The 18,854-nt window shown below is 35.0% G+C and overlaps 1 protein-coding gene across 1 annotated transcript in view; it reads left to right on the top strand.

Annotated features, from left to right (window-relative positions):
- Positions 1-18,854, top strand: part of CRPPA (CDP-L-ribitol pyrophosphorylase A) — a 320,876-nt gene that overhangs the window by 121,454 nt on the left and 180,568 nt on the right. The window lies entirely within an intron of this gene.

The following is an 18,854-nucleotide window of genomic DNA, read 5'->3' on the forward strand; positions in this document are numbered from 1 at the left end:
CAGGACCATACTGTTTGGATGGCTACAACTTTGTAATATAACTTGAATTTTAGAATTGTTATACCTCCAGCTTTGCTTTCCTTTTTCAAGACTGATTTGGCTATTAGGGGTCTTTTGTAGTTCCATACATATTTTAGGATTGTTTGTTCCAGTTTTGTGAAAAATGCTGTTGGTATTTTGATAGGGATTGCATTAATTGTGTAGATTACTTTGGGTAGTAGAGACATTTTAACAACTTTGCTCTTTGAATACATAAGCATGGAACATATTTCCATTTGTTGGTGTTTTCTTGAATTTCTTTCATCAGTGATTTATAGCTTTCACAGTATGGGTCTTTCACCTCTTTGAGTTTATTCTTAGGTATCTTATTTTTTGGTGATGTTATAAATGGGATTTTAAAAAAATTCTTTCTGCTGCTTCATTGTTAGTGTATAGAAACACAACAAATTTCTGTATATTGATTTTGTATCCTGTACCTTTACTAAATTTATCAGTTGTAGCAGTTTTTTGGTGGAGTCTTAAGGGTTTTCTATATATATTATGATGTCATGTGCAGTCAAAGTTTGGTTTCTTCTTTACTAAAATGGATTCATCTTATTTCTTTTTGTTGTCTGATTGCTGAGGCTAGGACTTGAAGTACTATGTTGAATGAAAGTGTTGAGAGTGGATTTCCTTGTCTTGTTCCTGGTGTTAAGGGAAAAGCTGTCAGTTTTTTGCCACTAGGGATGATATTAGCTCAGTTTTTTTCATAGATGTCCTTTATTATATGGAGGTATGGTCCTTCTAAACCTATTCTTTAAATTTTTATTTATTTATTTTTGAGAGAGTGCAAGTGAGGGAGAGGTCGAGAGAGAGACACAGAATCCAAAGCAAGCTCCAGGCTCTGAACTGTCAGCATAGAGCCCAACACAGGGCTGGAACCCATGAACCGTGAGATCATGACCTGAGCCAAAGTTGGACACTTAACCAACTGAGTCACCCAGGTGCCCCTCTCTAAACCTCTTTTTGAGGGTTTTTTGTCATAAGAAGATGTTGTTCTCTGTCAAGTGTGTTTTTCTGCATCAGTTACAATGATCTTATGGCTCTTATCCTTTCTACTATTGATGTAATATATCGCATTGATTGATTTGTGAATATTAAACCACCCTTGCAACCCGGGAATAAATACCACTTGATCTTGGTGAATGATTTTTTAAAATCATTGCTAGCATTTTGTTGAGGATTTTTGTTTCTATGTCCATCAGAGATATTAGCGTTAGTTCTCTTTTCTTTGGTTTCTTTATATGGTTTGGATATCAGGATAATGCTGACTTTGTAGAATTAATTAATTAATTAATTAAGGAAGTTGTCCTTCTTTTTCTATTTATTTGAATAGTTTGAGAAGAGTAAGTATTCTTCTTTAAATGTTTGGTAGATTTCTCCTGTGAAACCATCTGGTCTTGGAATTTTGTTTTTTGGCAGTATTTTCATTACTGATTGAATTTATTTGCTGGTTATCAGCCTGTTCAATTTTTTTTCAGTTTTTGTAGTTTATGTGTTTCTAGAAATTTATCAATTTCTTCTAGGTCAACCTATTTGTTGGCATATAGTTTTTCATAATATTTTCTTAAAGTTGTTTGTATTTCTGTAGTGTTGGTTGTTATTTGTCTGCTTTTTTGTGATAGTATTTTAGGCTTTTTTTTTTTATCTTGATAAGTCTGGTTAGAAGATTATAGATTTTATTTTTTTTTCTTCCACAAACAGCTCCTGGTTCTATTCATCTGTTTTATTATTGTTTTAGTTTCTGTATCATTTATTTCTTCTCTAAACTTTATTATTTCCTTCCTTCTGCAGGTTTTAGGTTTTTTGTTTTTTGTTTTCCTAGCTCCTTTAGATGTAAGATTATGTTTTTTGAGACTTTTCTTGCTCCTTGAAGTAGGCCTGTATTGCTAGAAACTTCTCTCATAACCACTTTGGCTGCATCCCTAAGGTTTTGGACCATTGAGTTTTTATTTTCAGTTGTTGCCATGTACTTTTAAATTTATTATTTTATTTCTTCGTTGACCCATTCATTGTTTAGTAGCATGCTGTTTAACCTCCATGTATTTGTAGTCTTTCCATATGTGTGTGTGTGTGTGTGTGTGTGTGTGTGTGTGTGTATGTGTATATGTACATATATATTTGTGTGTGTGTGTGTGTGTGTGTGTGTGTGTGTGTGGTTAACTTCTAATGTCCTAACATTGTGGTCAGAAAAGATGCATGGTATAACTTCAATCTTCTTGAATTTGTTGAGGCTTGATTTGTGGACTAATATGTGATGTATTCTGGAAAATGTCCCATGTGTACTTGGAAATATTTTGTATTCTCCTGTTTTAGAATGCAGTATTCTGAATATATCTGTTAAATCCATCTATTTGAATATGTCATTCAAAGCCATTGTTGTTGATTTTCTGTTCTGATGATATGTCCATTGACATCAGTGAGGTGTTAAAGTCCTCTACTACTATTATTATTGATTAATTCCTTTATTTTTGTTATTAACTGTTTTATTATTTGGGTGCTTCTATGTTGGGTGCATAAATATTTACAGTTGTTATATCCTTGTGTTGGATTGTTCCCTTTATTATAGAAGGTATCCTTATTTGTCTCTTGTTACAGTTATTGTTTTAAAGTCTATTTTGTCTGATACAGCGTTGTTACCCTGACTTTCTTTTGACACCCATTTGCATAATAGATGTTTTTCTACCCCCTCACTTTCAATCTGCAAGTGTCTTTAGCTCTAAAATGAGACTCTGCCAGACAACATATAGATGAATGTTTTTTTTGTTTTGTTTTGTTTTGTTTTTTTTTTAAAAACTCCACTCTCTCACCCTATATCTTTTTGGTTGGAGCATTTAGTCCAGTAACATTCAAAGTAATTATTGATAGACATGTATTTATTTCCATTTTATTATTTGTGTTTGTGGTTGTTTCTGAAGATTTTCTCTGATCCTTTCTTTCATGGTTTGTTGATTTTCTTTAATGATCCATTGGTATTTCTTTGTCTATATTCTTTACATATTTATTAGTGGTTTTTAAAATATGGTTACCATTAGATTTGTGTATGACTTCTGCATTTGGTGGTCTGTGTTAAGTTGGTGGTCACTTAAGGTTGAACCTATTTTTACTTTTCTCCTCCCCATATTTTGGGTACATGTTGTCATATTTTACTTTATTTTGTGAGTTTCTTGACTGAATTTTTTAAACAAATATACTCATTTTTACTTCTTTTGTTTCCTACCTTCATACTGTCACTTTGGTCTCCTTTCAACTCAAAGAGTCCCCTTCAATCTTTCTTGCAGTACTAATTTAATGGTCATGACCTCATTTAGTTTTTGATTGTCTGGGAAACTTTGTGTCTCCTATTCTGAATGATAGCCTTTCTGGGTAGAGTATTCTTGACTGCAGATTTTTCCCATTTAGCGCTTTGAATATATCATGCATCTCCCTTCTGGCTTGCAAAGTTTCTGCTCAGAAAGTCCCTGTTAGCCTTATTGGTTTTCCGTTCTATGTTACTGTCTTCTTTTGTTTTGATGTTTTTAATTTTTTGTCTTTATCATTCTATTTTGTGAATTTAATGACAGTGTTTCTTGCTGTGGATCTGCTTTTGTTGATTTTGTTGAGGGTTCTCTGTGCATCCTAGATCCAGATAATCTGTTTTCTTCCCCAGAGTATGGAAGTTTTCAACTACTATTTCTTCAAATAATTTTTCTGCCTCCTTTTCTCTCCCTATTTCTTGGACTCTTGTAATATTAATGTCATTACATTTGATTGAATCACTGAGTTCCCTAAGTCTATTCTCATGTGGTATAAATCTTTTTTGTCTATTTTTTAAAATTTTATTACTTTGCATTACTCTGTTGTCTTTGTCATTCATTTGTTCCTCTGCTTCTTCCATCCTGCTGTTCATTCTATCAATTGTATTTCTCATTTCTAGTATTGAGCCCTTTATATCTGTTTTCTTATTCCTTTGTGTTAAGGGTCTCACTGATATTTTCCACTTTTTTCCTCAAGTCTAGTGAGAATCCTTAGGATCCTTTACACAATCCTTCAGGCATGTTATTTATATTTATTTTGCTTAGCTATAAGTCATGGCCTTGTTCTGTTCTTTCCCTGGGGATACATTTCCCTGTCTTCTCATTTTGTCTAAGTCTCTGTGCCTGTTTCTCTGCATTAGGAAAGTCAGCTCCATCTCCTGTCCTTGAAGATAATGGCCTTATGAAGAAGAGGTCCAGGAGTGCCCTTTAGTGCAGTCCCCCTGTTCCCTAGGACCTAGTGTTTCCAGGAGTGTCTCCACTGTATGCTCTGTGCACTCTGCTGTTTTGTCCTGGCCACTTTATCCTTCAGGCCGGTCATCTGTGGAGGCTTTCTTTGCCTCATGTGGGCAAGATTTGGTCCCTTTCCAGAATGTGGTGCTTTAAGTAGGTGTGTTCTGGTCTGCTTGTGATGAGACCTGTTGCCACCACTGCCAGAAGTGAGGCTCTGCACAACTCTCGAATCAGGAGGTGTGATCTGAGCAGGGATTTGAGCTGGTCTTCTGGGGGATGAGGCCTGCTGTGCTGGGACTCAGGCAAGTGAGACTGGGAAGTATAGTTGCATGGGAGTATGGGGGAGGTAGAGCTTGGTGTAAGCTAGTTAGGTGGAGGTGTTGTGTTAGTTCCTGCAAGTGGCTCTGTGGTTATGCTGAGTGATGCGGTAGGAAGGTGGTGCCTCCCAGTTCCTTTGTTCCTGGAGGAGTCTGTCACTGAATGCTGCCTCTCTAGGTAGTGCTCTGAGATGAGCAATTAACCTCCCCACTGTGTGCCCCAGGCACTCTTCTGGTCCCTCTTTTCAAGATGCCTATCCGTGTATTGTTTGCTAATCTTCTCTCTAAAAGCAGAGCAAAGCCGTCAGCCACACCCTCTGACCTTTAAAACTCCAGGCTTTAAACTGGTTTAAGCTGGTTTAGAGAAGTCAGGAAATTGGACCCTCTTGCTTTCCAGGCCAAATGCTATAGGGATTCCCATCACCATTTTACTGCTCCTTTTTCTGAGGTAAAGAGTGAAATTTAAAACAAACTTTGCTAGAGTAGTGTCATTAAGCTCAACAAGACATTGAACTTACGTGGTAAGTTTGTAAACATCTTCTTAATGAAGAGGTATTATACTTTACACAAGCTGGTTAAGCCCACCCAAGCCTGCTTTGCTTGCTCAGATGTCCCCAAACTATTAGTGTTAACAGATGCCAGCGGTAACATACTTAATTTAGATTGACATGACATACAGACAATCCCAACCAACACTTAATTTAATAGGCTGACTGACCTTATCTTGGCAAAAGGAGCAATATTCTAAGATTTTCACAGAAAATAACCCATAGAGTATGTATGTATGTATGTATGTATGTATTTATTTATTTATTTTTATTTAACTTTTTTTTTTTTTTTTTAATGTTTACTTATTTTTTGAGAGAGAGACAGAGCATGAATAGGGGGAGGGGTGGATAGAGACAGAGGGAGGCACAGAATCCGAAGCAGGCTCCTGGCTCCTCACTGTCAGCACAGAGCCTGACGTGGGACTCCAATCCATGAACTGCGAGATCATGAACTGAGCTGTAGTCGGATGCTTAACTGATTGAGTGACCCAGGCGCCTCTCCTATAGAACTTTTAAATAAGAGATTGCATTTATTTTGTATCATAATCTTTCTGATCTATCATAACCTATCTAATCTTTGAATATATTTAATTTTTTGGTTAACAACTGTTGAAAAATAGTATTTTATTCTTTCTTGGTTATAATTATACAAACCTAAGTAAGTTTGTGTTATTAAAAAAAGCCTCATGGTGCCTCTTGTCATAAGATGGTTTATGTAAACATGGAAAAACAAAATAATAAAAAAAGGAAAATTTAATTTTTACATGGCTTCAGTTAATATTAATTAAAAATAGCTAATGTTTACCTAAAATTTCATGTCTTACCAATCATTATCTAATGTTTTCCATTTGTTAAAGTAAATTGACTTTGATTTCTTGAAAACATCTATTCAGAAACAGACTTTATTCTGAAAATACATTTTTTTCAACGTCACTGATAAAGGCAATTATTTTACTGTTGTGCTTTTTTAACACGTAAGCTATAAAACCCATAAGCCTGCTTTTTTATGTTTCATACAGTGTTTTAGAAAATTATCCCAGTAGGCAAGCAGTTGAATCATCTTGTGCTTACACATTGAAAGTAGCTTATACATTAAAACTGGATTTGACTGCATGGAACAAGGTAAAATTACATGTGAATAAAATTCAGTGTTACTGAGAGTTAGGGAGACTCATTGTGATAATATGTATTTTATGCATATGCAGAAACTCATGTCTTAATATATTTTTGATTTTTTTAATATTTACACTTAAAGTCATGGCATCTTAAGTGTAATGTATTTTTAGGTTTTTAAATCAAATTGAAAGAATGAGAAACTTTAAATCAGGTTTTCTACATCTGTAACAGGACAATGCTCTGCATCTGTAGTATGTCTTTAGCAGGTTTTTCTTGTTAAATACCCAGCGATGACACCATTTATGTCATTAACCATGCTTTTGTACAATGCAAAGTGACAGCTAAGATTTACATACAAACTGTAATTTTTGATGTATCTGGCTTTTCACTGTGATTATTCATTTTCTGCATTTTCAATTAATACTGTAACTCCTTTATACATAATAGTTTTTGTTCTTCACTGTCTTGTAAGTAGTACTGTGACTGTATCTTACGAGAATCTGTAAGAACATTTGCGTCAAGCTTTAATTAGTTAGAACAGGAGGGTTGCAAATGATTTAATAGCAGTTTGGTTTCCTTGGAATCTTACTGTAAAAGAATGTAAATTGGAAAGTTAAATATTTGGGTGAAGATTAGAGAAAGTAGAGTTGACTTTAATTTTATAATTTATTTGTCATTAGTGAGATGCTCACTAAAGCATAGGGAAGTAAATCTGTCATATTCAAAAACTTCTAAGGTCACAGTGAGTTATCAAGCAGTTAGCTAAATAAGACTTGATAAGACAAAAGACAGTTATACTTGACTCTGATGTAGGTAGGATATAAAACAACAAAAACTCTAAATGAACGTTTATGCTTAAAGCAATAATACATTTTGTAAATATCTTGGTGAGTCATTAGATTTAAAAAAATGTATTTCACATTTCTGTTAAGTCAGAATATATATACTTTGAAAAGCAATATATATAAATATATGGCATCATTTACTTGGAAAACAGTAATATCTTACATGTAAAAATATGTCATGGGACAAGATATCACATGTCTGTTCCTTACTTTTAGTTGTAAGTAGGAAAGGCAGGAAACTTCATCCTGTATTCAATGACTAATTCAAAAATGTGGTTAAGATCAGACATAACAAATCTTGGGAAAAAAGTATCTGCCTGTGTACTATTGCCCTTCAGTTGAAACAGGGACAGTCAACAATAGAACTAACTTCTCTGAAGATCAGTTTGACCTATTAAAGTGGGTATGTGTGGTTTTCTTGGAAGACTCTCTGTACCATCCCTATTTTCTGCTTGTCCTGGAGACATGACTTGTTGGCTTTTTTTCCTTTCTCGATTGATGCTGCCCCTTTTCCTGTTCTAATAGCTTCCTCTATGAAGGTGTTTAGAGAAACCTGAAGCCTTTTCCTGTAGTTTAAATGAAAACAGGGATATCAGGGCTCAGCTGTGATGGTTCTGTTTAATACTCTTTTAAAATCCTTGCTGTAAGACAGAAAATATGATTTGCTGTTGATTCAAGGAACTCAACAGGGGAATGGAAGAGGACTGCCTTCATTTTGAATGGATTAGGGTTAGATATATCTTTTGGAGGTGAGCAGTATTGGATTTGATAGTTTCTTATATACCTAAGAACACTAACATTTTGGCTGAAGAGGTCAGCAAAGTGAATGATGAGGCTTGATGAAGTCACGGTATTGGATGTTTCTAAGAAAATTGAAGGCTGGCCTGGATTTTTTTGCTCACTTGTGGAATTTACTAATAACTTAGTATTTAGGTTTGTCTCTACTGAAAGATGTTTTGAAAGCTTCTTGTAAAAATTAATACAATCCTGAGCACTCTTGAGTTCTTACTGGTTATTAGTTGCAGGCACATGTCTAGATATTCCTTGTTCCTCTTTTTTTCTTTTTAATGTTTATTGTTTACTTTGAGAAAGAGAGCTGGGGTGGGGGAGGGGCAGAGGGGGGGGGAGAGGGATAGTAGAATTGCAAGCAGGCTCTGTGCTGTCACCCAATGCAGGGCTTAACCTTATGAACTGTGAGATCATGACCTGAGCTGAAATCAAGAGCTGGCTGCTTACCTGACTGAGTCAGCCAGGTGCCCCCCAAACTTTTTTCCCGTGCTCCTCTTAATGTGTCATTGGGTTTTCAGGTGGTAAAGAGAAGGTTGCGCATGTTAGAAATTTTTCATTTTACTGTTTTCTGAAGTTGAATGCAAAAACCCCAAATTATATGTGTTTTCTAACCCTTGAAGGAAGACCCTATATTTCATGTCTACCAAGAAGTCCAGTGTTCAAGGATAATAAGATGAACTTTTAAAAGATGAGTATATTACAAATTAGTGTTTGGCCTGATTCATAAACTTAAGAATGTCTACATAATATTTCCTACGTCCTATGAAGGACTTCAGAATAACATTGGAATAAAACATTGTTTTAAAGTTAATTTACTTATTTTGAGACAGAGAAAGAAAACATGCCCAAGTTGGAGAGGGGCAGAGAGAGAGAAAGAGAATCACAAGTAGCCTGTACACTGTCAGCACAAAGCCTGATGTGGGGCTCCAACTCAGGAACCATGAGATCATGACCTAAACTGCGATCAAGAGTCAGATGCTTAACTCAATGAACCACCCAGGTGCCCCTGGAATTAAACATTTTGGACAACATGTTGTACAAGAATGTATTTTGCTAAACCACATACCCTAACCAAAGGTGGCTAAGTTTTAGATGGCAAAGCATGTTACACAAGGGGATCAAAAGCCCTGAAGAGGGGAGCCTGAGTGGTTCAGTCAGTTAAGTAAGTGCCTGACTCTTGGTTTCAGCTCAGATCATGGTAACACGGGTTCGTGAGATGGAGCCCTATCTTGGACTCGTAGCACAGAGGATGCCTGTAGTAAAGAACTTCAGAGGGGGTGAGAACAAAGAGATGATATGAGAGATTGACCTGCTTTGTACCCTGATGTTGTGGTTACACAAACTTATAATGTATTAAAATTAGGGAGATGACAAAAAGGTAATTTTAGTGCATACCAATGCAGAGAAAGCTAGAGATCAGTATATCTTCACATGGCCCGGAAGATGCTCTATTTTAGGAGTGTTACATAGAGGTAGCATTCGAGTTTTAATTTATTAAATAAAGTGTTGGAAGTTTGCTAGTTATGTAATTAAAAACAATGAAAGAAGACTTCCTATTTTCCCCACTCTAATGTCATTTTCTATTGCAAAGGTTTGTTGGAAACTGCAGAGAATCTTATTTACTCCATGAATCTGTGAGACTACCATTTGACATGTGTGGCTTCAATTAGAAGAAAAAAAGTGTGTGTGGGGGGGGATTCCTGAATTAGGAAATTACCTATCTTCCTTATATGTTTTATCAGCATGTGCAGTGGTTGAGGGCTTCAATTCTAGACTAATTTGCCTGGTTTGAATCTTGGCTCCTCAGGTCACTAGCCAAATTAAGCCCAGGAAAATCATTTAAATCTTTACCTGTAAGAACGACATAATGGTTTTGCCTGCATCAAATGACTTTGCTTAGAATATACATTTATTATATTATACATAGTATGATTTGTAAATTACCGAGTGAGAAATCATCCAGTGATTTGGCTGAGTTACTCTGTGCCTCAATTGTTTTTATTGAAAGGGTGTTAGTATCTTTTATTTATTAGTAACATTGCTTTCATGAATTAGAATTTAAAGGTCTCTCTGTGGTAACTTGAATTTTTAATGCCTAGTGCCCTGTGAATAAAAATAATGCTCCTGGGTCTGGATGTTTTTAGCTTTTCTCTTAAACGTTTCAAAGTTCACACATTGTTTTAACAGTTGGTTAGATTTCCTTATGTGATACACTCCAGACCTTTATCCTGTCCTCTGATCATATATAAAGATGTTTTCTGAATGAAAGAAGGATGGATGAAAACAGTAGTATACTTGCATATGTTTTTTAAAACGTTTTATTACCAAACCACAGATACAGAAATCCAAACCAAATTTGTACCTTAAAGAATAATGTGCATATCTGTGTAATAGCACCCAGATCAAGAATAGAACTTTCCCACCCACAGCAGAGACTTTTTCTTGTATTCTTAGGCAATTACAACTTGTTCTATCTCTATCCAGATTTTACAGCAATTTCCCCATATTTCTTCTGAGCTTTATCACTCAAATGTACATTTCTAGACACTTTGGTTTAGTTGTGTGTGTGTGTTTATTAATGACCTGTTTAATCTCACTTACCCTACCGGTTCCCCATCGTTTTATTTTGCTTAAACTTTGTTGCCTGATGAACCCAGTTTATGCGATGTGTAGATTTTTTCCTATTTTGAATTTTGATGAGTGTATATTCTTGCATGGTTCAATTATGCATATTTCTGTATGTTTTTCTGTCTTCTACAAAGTGTTAGCTGGCTCTAGAAACTTAGTAAGATTTAGTTTCATCTCTTTGGTAAGATGAGAGGTGGTGTGAGTTTTTTATTACACACCAAATGTTTGGTTATCTCTTATTTTCTTGTTTTTTTTTTTTTTTAAATGTTTTATTTATTTTTAAGACAGAGAGAGACAGAGCATGAGTGGGGACGGGGCAGAGAGAGAGAGGGAGACACAGAACCCGAAGCAGACTCCAGGCTCTGAGTTCTGAGCACAGAGCCTGACGCTGGGCTCAAACTCATGAACTGTGAGATCACAACCTGAGCCGAAGTCGGATGCTCAACTGACTGAGCCACCCAGGCGCCCCTCTTATTTTCTGATGATAGCAGCCATTGATATCCAGTGACTAGATTTCCTAATATGTGGAGGTGGTGTTAAAAATCATGACATTTTAATTCCTTTAATTAGTTTTCGTGTATTAGTTGAGGTAATTTCATAAACACTTCTCATCTATACTTTATTTACCCAGTGTACAGTTTACATAGAAAGGTAAATGGTTATTTTCTTTTATTAGTATTCAACTGAATAAATTCATTCTCTTCATTCTCTAAACTTACCAATTATTTTGTGTGTGTGTGTTTACATAAAGATGAAATACTTCATAAATTTATATGATACTTCCAGTTCATTATTCTATTTTAATTCCACCCCAATAAGAACCTTGGTTTTCAAAGATACAGGAATTAACAGAATATTGTACAATCATTCAGATACTTTATTCAACGGTGTACCCTCCAGGTCTCAAAGTGTAGGTATTATCAACCAAGACTATTTCTGAAAAAAGTTACATATTTTTTTATATGTTCCATTCATTCTCCTGTTGCATTTTCTTGTTGATACTGTATATTTCCAGATTATATAGCCATTATTACTGTATTCAGTTAATTTTAGACATTATTTAGTCACAGTTCTGCAAGTAACTATTTTATGCTGTTCCTCAGTCATTGTATATATGTGTCTCTAGACTTTGGTTGTTTGAAACTTGAGCTCTAGTACATTCCCTAGGAAATATTCACAGGAAAATCATTTTCTTAATTCAAGTTGAAAATTGTGTGCTTTATACTTGAAAGTCATTTTTGCTGAATATAAAATCTTGGCTCATAATTTTTTCCTTGAATAACTTAAATATGTTCCTTTGTTTTTATTGAATACATTCTGATGATTGTTTCATTACCTTTATTATCTCTATTCTTTTGTCTAGGTGACCAAAGGAATGATGTTTTTTTTTTTTGTTTTTTTTTTTGTTTTTTTTTTTTTAAAGTCAAGTAATTTTACTAGAAAATGTCTTGGTAATGTTTTTTCTTGGTAAATTTTTGAGGATATTTATATGTGATCTGAGTGTGTGTGTGTAAATAAAAATGTCAGTATTCTTCATGGATTCCTATTACATTTATGTTGGATCATCTTTATCCACCTTCAATATATGTAACTTTACTGGATCCTTATCTCTTCATTTTTTAATTTAAAACTATTTTTCATTTTTAACTTTTTATCTTAAATTATCTGTTAATTTAGTACCTATGTCATGTTTGTATAGTCTTTGTTTCTGAAATAGTCTTTTACTTTACATTCTTTACTGAGGACTACCACCTAATTTCTGTGTTTGTAAATTCTAAACTATATAGTTCTCTAATGTTTGGTTTCATTACCTGTATGTTTTTTAGCTTGTTGTAAAATAGTAGATTGCAATTTTGATTGGCTTCATAGGCACATATTTCTGGTACACCTTCATTATTTTTAGAAGTGTTCTCTTATAAAAAATTTATATGGTGCTTGACTTTGATAATTTTTCCATTAATTTGTATTTGTCATTTTACAAAGAAAACAGTCATGTTGGATTAGGGCTCACTCTAATTGTCCTCATTTTAACCTGATGACCTTTTACAGTCTCTTGTCCCCAAATATGGTCACAATCTGAGGATGCTTAGGGTTAGAGCTCCCACTGTGGAAGCGTCCCCTCCCTAAGGAAAACAAAACAAAAAACAAAAACAAGGCAACCTAATTATACCCGTACATAACAACATCCCTCACAACCTTGTAACATGGGACCACTTAATCAGAGTACATGTTTGTATCTTACATATATGAGGGACAAAGAAGTAAAAAAAAATATATATATATAAAAAACTATGCCACGTGGAGTTCAGGGCTCAGTTCTTGGGGTACAAACCCAACTGAGCAGTGCCGGCAGGAATAAAGTTTGTTCCTAGAAGGAAAAGGCTCACTGTCATGGCTCTGTGCAAGAATCCTGCTACACCACAATGAATTTGATAGGGGACAAAATTCATTCAGCCCATCAAAATCTGTCTTAGTCATGATCCTAGCACACAGCCTCAAAACAAATGACTGTCAATACCTTCTTGTTGGTGCCCTGTGCTAAAACTTTGGAGTGGTGTGGGAAATCAGAAGTTATCAAATAAATTATAGTTTACTGAGTTTAGGAGTCGGTGATTTTATGGTAGAGAAAAACAAAGGATAAAATTCAATGTAAAATTTGTAATAAAAGCAAAATAAAAATGCAGACCAATGTGAAAGAAAAAAATACCCTTTAGGATACTAACTTCACATAGATTTGAGTTAGAGAACAGAAATTTATAATTTCATGGCTCTGTGACTTTAGGCAACTTACTGGCTGTATAGACTCAATCTATAAAATGGGGAGAATTTCTGCTTGTTATGATTGAGAGAAATGATGTTTAAAACTGTCTACCTTGGTAAAAAGTAAAGACAATATTAAAGCCACTTACTTAGTATGGCATGCATATGGATTAATTAGAATAAATGCACTGACTACCAGAATGATTGCTGACCATAAGGACTCCCATTACTCTGTTGCTGGGTACTGCCTGAACATCAGCTTTTTGAGTGGCTTATTACAGCCAAAGTGTGTGTAAATTTCTGTTTCTGAAACTTTACACTGCAGGGCCTTGCCTTAGGACCACTCAGATTAGTAACACAGTAATTCATACCTGGGTATAAGGAAAATCCTGGCAGATTAGTAACACCGTAATTCATATCTGGGTATAAGGAAAATCCTGGCTGCGTGCTTACATATGTTTGAGAGAGATAGCTTTATGTATCACAAGTGGGAATTTGGAGGTGTGAGTTTATTGTAGTTTCAAAAAAGTCTCTTTGGTGAAGGTTACCTCCCTATTCCTTTTTTTTCCTCTCCTCATGTTCCCATCCCTGACCAAAATGCATCTAAAACACTGACCTGTGGTTATTAAAGCAAATGGTTTGAGGTGGACCTTTCTGGAGAATTAGACAAGGACATGAATGGCATTTGCAGGTAGGGGGAACACATATATTAGTCCAAAGATCAAGATATGTCCAGGGAATTATAGGTGGTATGATTTGGCTGAGGAGTAAGGAGTGTTGCTCAAGGCATGGGTGATTCTATGTTGCCTTTTATAGAATTGCAGGAGGTGGGAATTTTGTGATGAAGACTGGGAAATTACTAGTTATCTGTTGAAGAATTAGGCTTATTTGCTAGCATATTTGTCAGGGTTCGCCAAAGAAATAGAACAAACAGGATACACACATGAATTGGCTCAGGTGATTATAGATTATGGAGGTTGGCAGGTCCAAAATCTCCATAGCAAGTGTCACAGTTAAAGTCCTAAAGCCAGCAGGCTGCTGTAGAACCAGGAAAAGCCGGTGTTTCGTATCCAAGGCCATTAAGTGGCAGGTTCCTCTCTTACTCCTGGGGGGTCAAACTTCTGTTATATTCAGGTCTTGTACTGTTTAGATGGGGGCCCATCCACTTTAGGGAGGGCAATCAGCTTTATTTAGTTTACCAGTTTAAATGTAAACCACATCTAAAAATACCCTCACACAAACACACAGATTATGTTTGGCTAAGTATATGGACACCCCATTGCTCAGTCAAGTTGACATAAAATTATCCATCACAGCCAGGAAAGTAAAATCAAATTGTACATTATTTTTAACATAATACTTTTGACAATTGTGCACATACTTTGACCATTTAAAAGTTCTAGCACACAAGGATGAGGTATTAATTGAAAAATTGGTTCTTATTTATTAATGCTTACAGCTTGTAGCTAACGTATAGACTACACGTAATGTTCCTTTAGAATTTTTTCTGCTTTTAGTTGTGTTGAGCTCTGTGATACCTAGATGCTGTACGTAAATAAAGAGTTTTTCAGTGTAGATCAGAGAATATGTGTTAAAAACGATGTTTGGTGGAGAACATACCCTACAGGTTAAGATATTAAAATACTTCATGTGTTGGGGCGCCTGGGTGGCGCAGTCGGTTAAGCATCCGACTTCAAACAGGTCACGATCTCGCGGTCCGTGAGTTCGAGCCCCGCATCAGGCTCTGGGCTGATGGCTCGGAGCCTGGAGCCTGTTTCCGATTCTGTGTCTCCTCTCTCTCTGCCCCTCCCCCGTTCATGCTCTGTCTCTCTCTGTCCCAAAAATTAAAAAAAAACAAAAAACAAAAAACAAAAAACTTCATGTGTCATAATTGTCCTTTTAGGAAGATTAAAAAAATATTTTATAAAAAAGGTAGCGTGACAACTAAAACTAACAAGTTAATATTAGTTGGGGGTGGGTATGTGGTTCATTCACTTGAACAGCCGACTCTTGATTTCGGCTCAGGTCATGATCTCGCGGTGTGTGGGTTCAAGCCCTACATCGGGCTCTGAGCTAACAGTGTGGACCCTGCTTCAGATTCTCTCTTTCCCTCTCTGTCTGCCCCTTTTCCACTTGCACACATGCGTGCGCACTGTCTTACAGTAAATGAGTAAACTCAAAAAAACAATGTTAGTAATAAAGTTGACAGGTCAGGTATGAGCTAAATTTAACTGCATTATTTTTCTAATTTATCTTTAGGTCTGTTTACGGGAGAGAACAAAGCCTACATTCTTGTGGTATATTTTTCATGATTCTGGGAAACAAAATGATTTTATGGTTTTCCCTCATTCTATTGTTGTGTTTATTTTAATGTCTAAAATTTCTAAGAATCGCTTATTAATAGTTAGAACAACAGATTAGCAACTCTAAAGGCCCCTGTTTTTGTTGATTTCATTATTAACCTCAGAGAAGTTGTTAAACTGTTTGCTTTGAGAAATAGTAACTATTAATTATATTATGTTTGGAAAGAATTTTCTCCTTCATGAAAAAATGAATTTTAAATGTACATTTTTTTCTGAGTTGGGGGTACTGGAGTAACTGGCATTGAGGAGGTTCAATCTATCGCAGCCCTGCTTCCATAGCTGCATTCTTCACCATTTTGAGCCTCCAGCTGCATGGCCCGAGTGCAATCATTGCTATTGTCTTTTGTTGGTAAAGATTTTATGTACATTAGTATTCCCAGTTAGGATTGTCAGTGTGTGTGGGATTATCAGTAGAAACCACATGAGATGTTTCAACCTAGATCTAACAGATAAACCAAGATAAGAATGATCAGAATGTATCCACTTTAGTTATAAAGAAGTTCAGGGAGGGACACCTGTGTGGCTCAGTCTGTTAAGTGTTGCACTCTTGATCTCTGCCCAGGTCACGATCTCACAGTTTCATGAGTTTGAGCCCTGTATCAGGCTCTGTTCTGACAGTGTGGAATCTTGTGATTTTTTTCTCTCCCTCTCTGCCCCTCCCCCACTAGCACTGTCTCTGTCTCAAAAAACAAACAGACAAACAAAAAAAACTTACGAAGTGCAGGGTTGAAAACACAGGACTGTTACTTAAGATGTGGTTTTTATTATTACACATAATTACTGCTTTTTTGGGTGTAACTTTGAAATTTGAAAAGGATTAGTGGGACAAAATTGAAATGGATTTTTTTTAACCAAACTGAAATAATTAAGACCATAGAGACCAGCGGCCATTTGTACTTACAGATGGGTCGTATCTTGAGTAGACAAAACTAATTTTAATTTATATTTTTGTTGGATCCATGTAACCATGGAAGTGACAATTATTATGTGAACAATTATTAGGGGTTTACTTGGACCAGACACTCTATGTAACTTTAGGTATATTAAATCCTCATTTAATCCTCATTAAAATGTCATAATGTTAGATCTTTTATCCCATGTTTCCTTCATTTCTTGTATATTTATAAATTCTGTGTAGAAAGTTTGTCATTTCTACATAGAAACTGATTTTTAGTCTTTGCATATTTCAGACATGTAAAACATTGATAAAGCATGAATATACTATTTATAGAATTTTTTGGATATTGGATTCCTGTAGCATTTAAAAAAATTGCACATTGCTCATTAACTTAACAAACATTATTAAATGCCCAAGAAGTGCCTTATATCTATAATTTATGAACATTGTGTGTTTTTTTTTTTTTTTCTTAGATTGCCTTTATAATACTGGCCAAGAAACGGCTAAACTGTAAACTCTAGTGAGCCATGAAGATCAGAGTAGGTGGATGGATTTGGGTTTTTTTAAACAGTTTGACGCTAGCAATCTCAAAGGGAATTGAATAACAATTCTCAGCATGCTCCAATTGCTACAATATGGAGTAGATTAGAGAAAACTGCAGAATTATCCCAAAAGGATTATATTCAAAAAGAGTTATACCATTTTGGGGGAATTAATCAGCTATCATAGACAATTAGTTTTTTGTTTTTTGTTTTTTTTTTCGAAGTGAAAACTTGTATAAACTCCACATTATAGAAAATCAAGGCAATGAACAAGCAGAGGTTTTCAATGTGACTAAACATCTGAATCAGTTTTGGAGCTTCAAAAAAAATACAGGCAAGGATCTTGTTGGGTGGGTTTTAAAAGTATGTATTTGAAAACTACAAAAGCCAAACAAAACCTACTCAGAATTGATTCTGATGTGCAACCAAAGTTGAGAACCATTGGATTGGGGGAACTGATGAAGATTTAACCTGGTCTAGACTGTGAATGCCACTGGACAGGTAGAAAATTTTATATGACTAGGAAAAGGACATATTGGTATGGACAATTGACAGTATAAAGAAAATGGTCAATCTGGCACAGATTACTCTGGAGTATAAATCCCTGGGAATTACAAGGCATAAACAGACAGTATAGAAATCGACATGATAGAAGATTCACCTTATTTATTGTTATATTGCCTTGAATCTAGGTTCTCGTTTTTTTTTTTTTTTCGTTGATCTTCGGTAAATAGGTGATTTTTTTTAATCCAGCTTTATTGAGATATAAAAGACATATAACATCATGCAAGTTTTGGGTGTGCAATGTAATGATTTGATGTATGTATATATTGTGCAGTGATTACCACAATAAGGTTAATATATTCATTACATCCAATAGTTAAATTTTTTTATAAGATGAATTTTAAGATCTCCTACTATATACATACATATGCAACACACACATATTCATGTATTTTTTTTATTGCATCTTATGTGTTTTTGGGGGGCAGAATATTTTTTATGTCAAACAAAAGATGAAAGAATAGTACATATAACTTCCATTCTGTCTTTTACCTAGGTATACCATTTGCCCATTTTTTTTACATTATCTCCCCTTTGTAAAGCCTCAGCAAGAGTGATCATGAAAAAGTTAGTTCATTTCTGTGAATTCAGGTTTCTGGTGTCTATTATATAGATTCATAATATTGTTTGCAGGGCCATCATGAAGATTGGTAATAATAGAATATAGAGCTCTTGCACCATACAATATTCTTGATAGATGTGAGGTAGTTAGTAAAGGGAGTACTATTAATTGGTGCTTTTCTTAATATTTTAAATGTCTGTTGTCCCCAGCTGTGCTTGGAAAAATGATTAACTATTACTAGATTAACGTTTATATATATCATGTTATATAAAGTTGTTCCTTGAAGAAGCAGCTGGGTTAAATGTTAAACTAATTTGATTTAGGATTCTTATTTAAAATTAAGCCTTTGTAAAAGTTTTTGACATAATACCATGCATTGTCTTAATTGGCAGCAATATAGCTATTTCTTAGTATTATAGACCTAGCTACTGTAGAGTAGGATTATGTATCTTTTGAGAGAGTGCATCCAAGGTTTACAAAGGTGAGAATGATTATGTCATATGAATTGTGTTTTTAAAATGGATCATGTCGAAGACACTTAACAAATTTGAAGAAAATTAGTTTGGCTATTATATTCACTTGTAACAGTTAAACAGGCAAGAACTTAATTGTATTGAATTGACTGAATTAAGACGA

The sequence above is a fragment of the Neofelis nebulosa genome, chromosome 4 (genome assembly GCF_028018385.1).
Source record: "Neofelis nebulosa isolate mNeoNeb1 chromosome 4, mNeoNeb1.pri, whole genome shotgun sequence".
NCBI classification, from domain to species: Eukaryota; Metazoa; Chordata; class Mammalia; order Carnivora; family Felidae; genus Neofelis; species Neofelis nebulosa.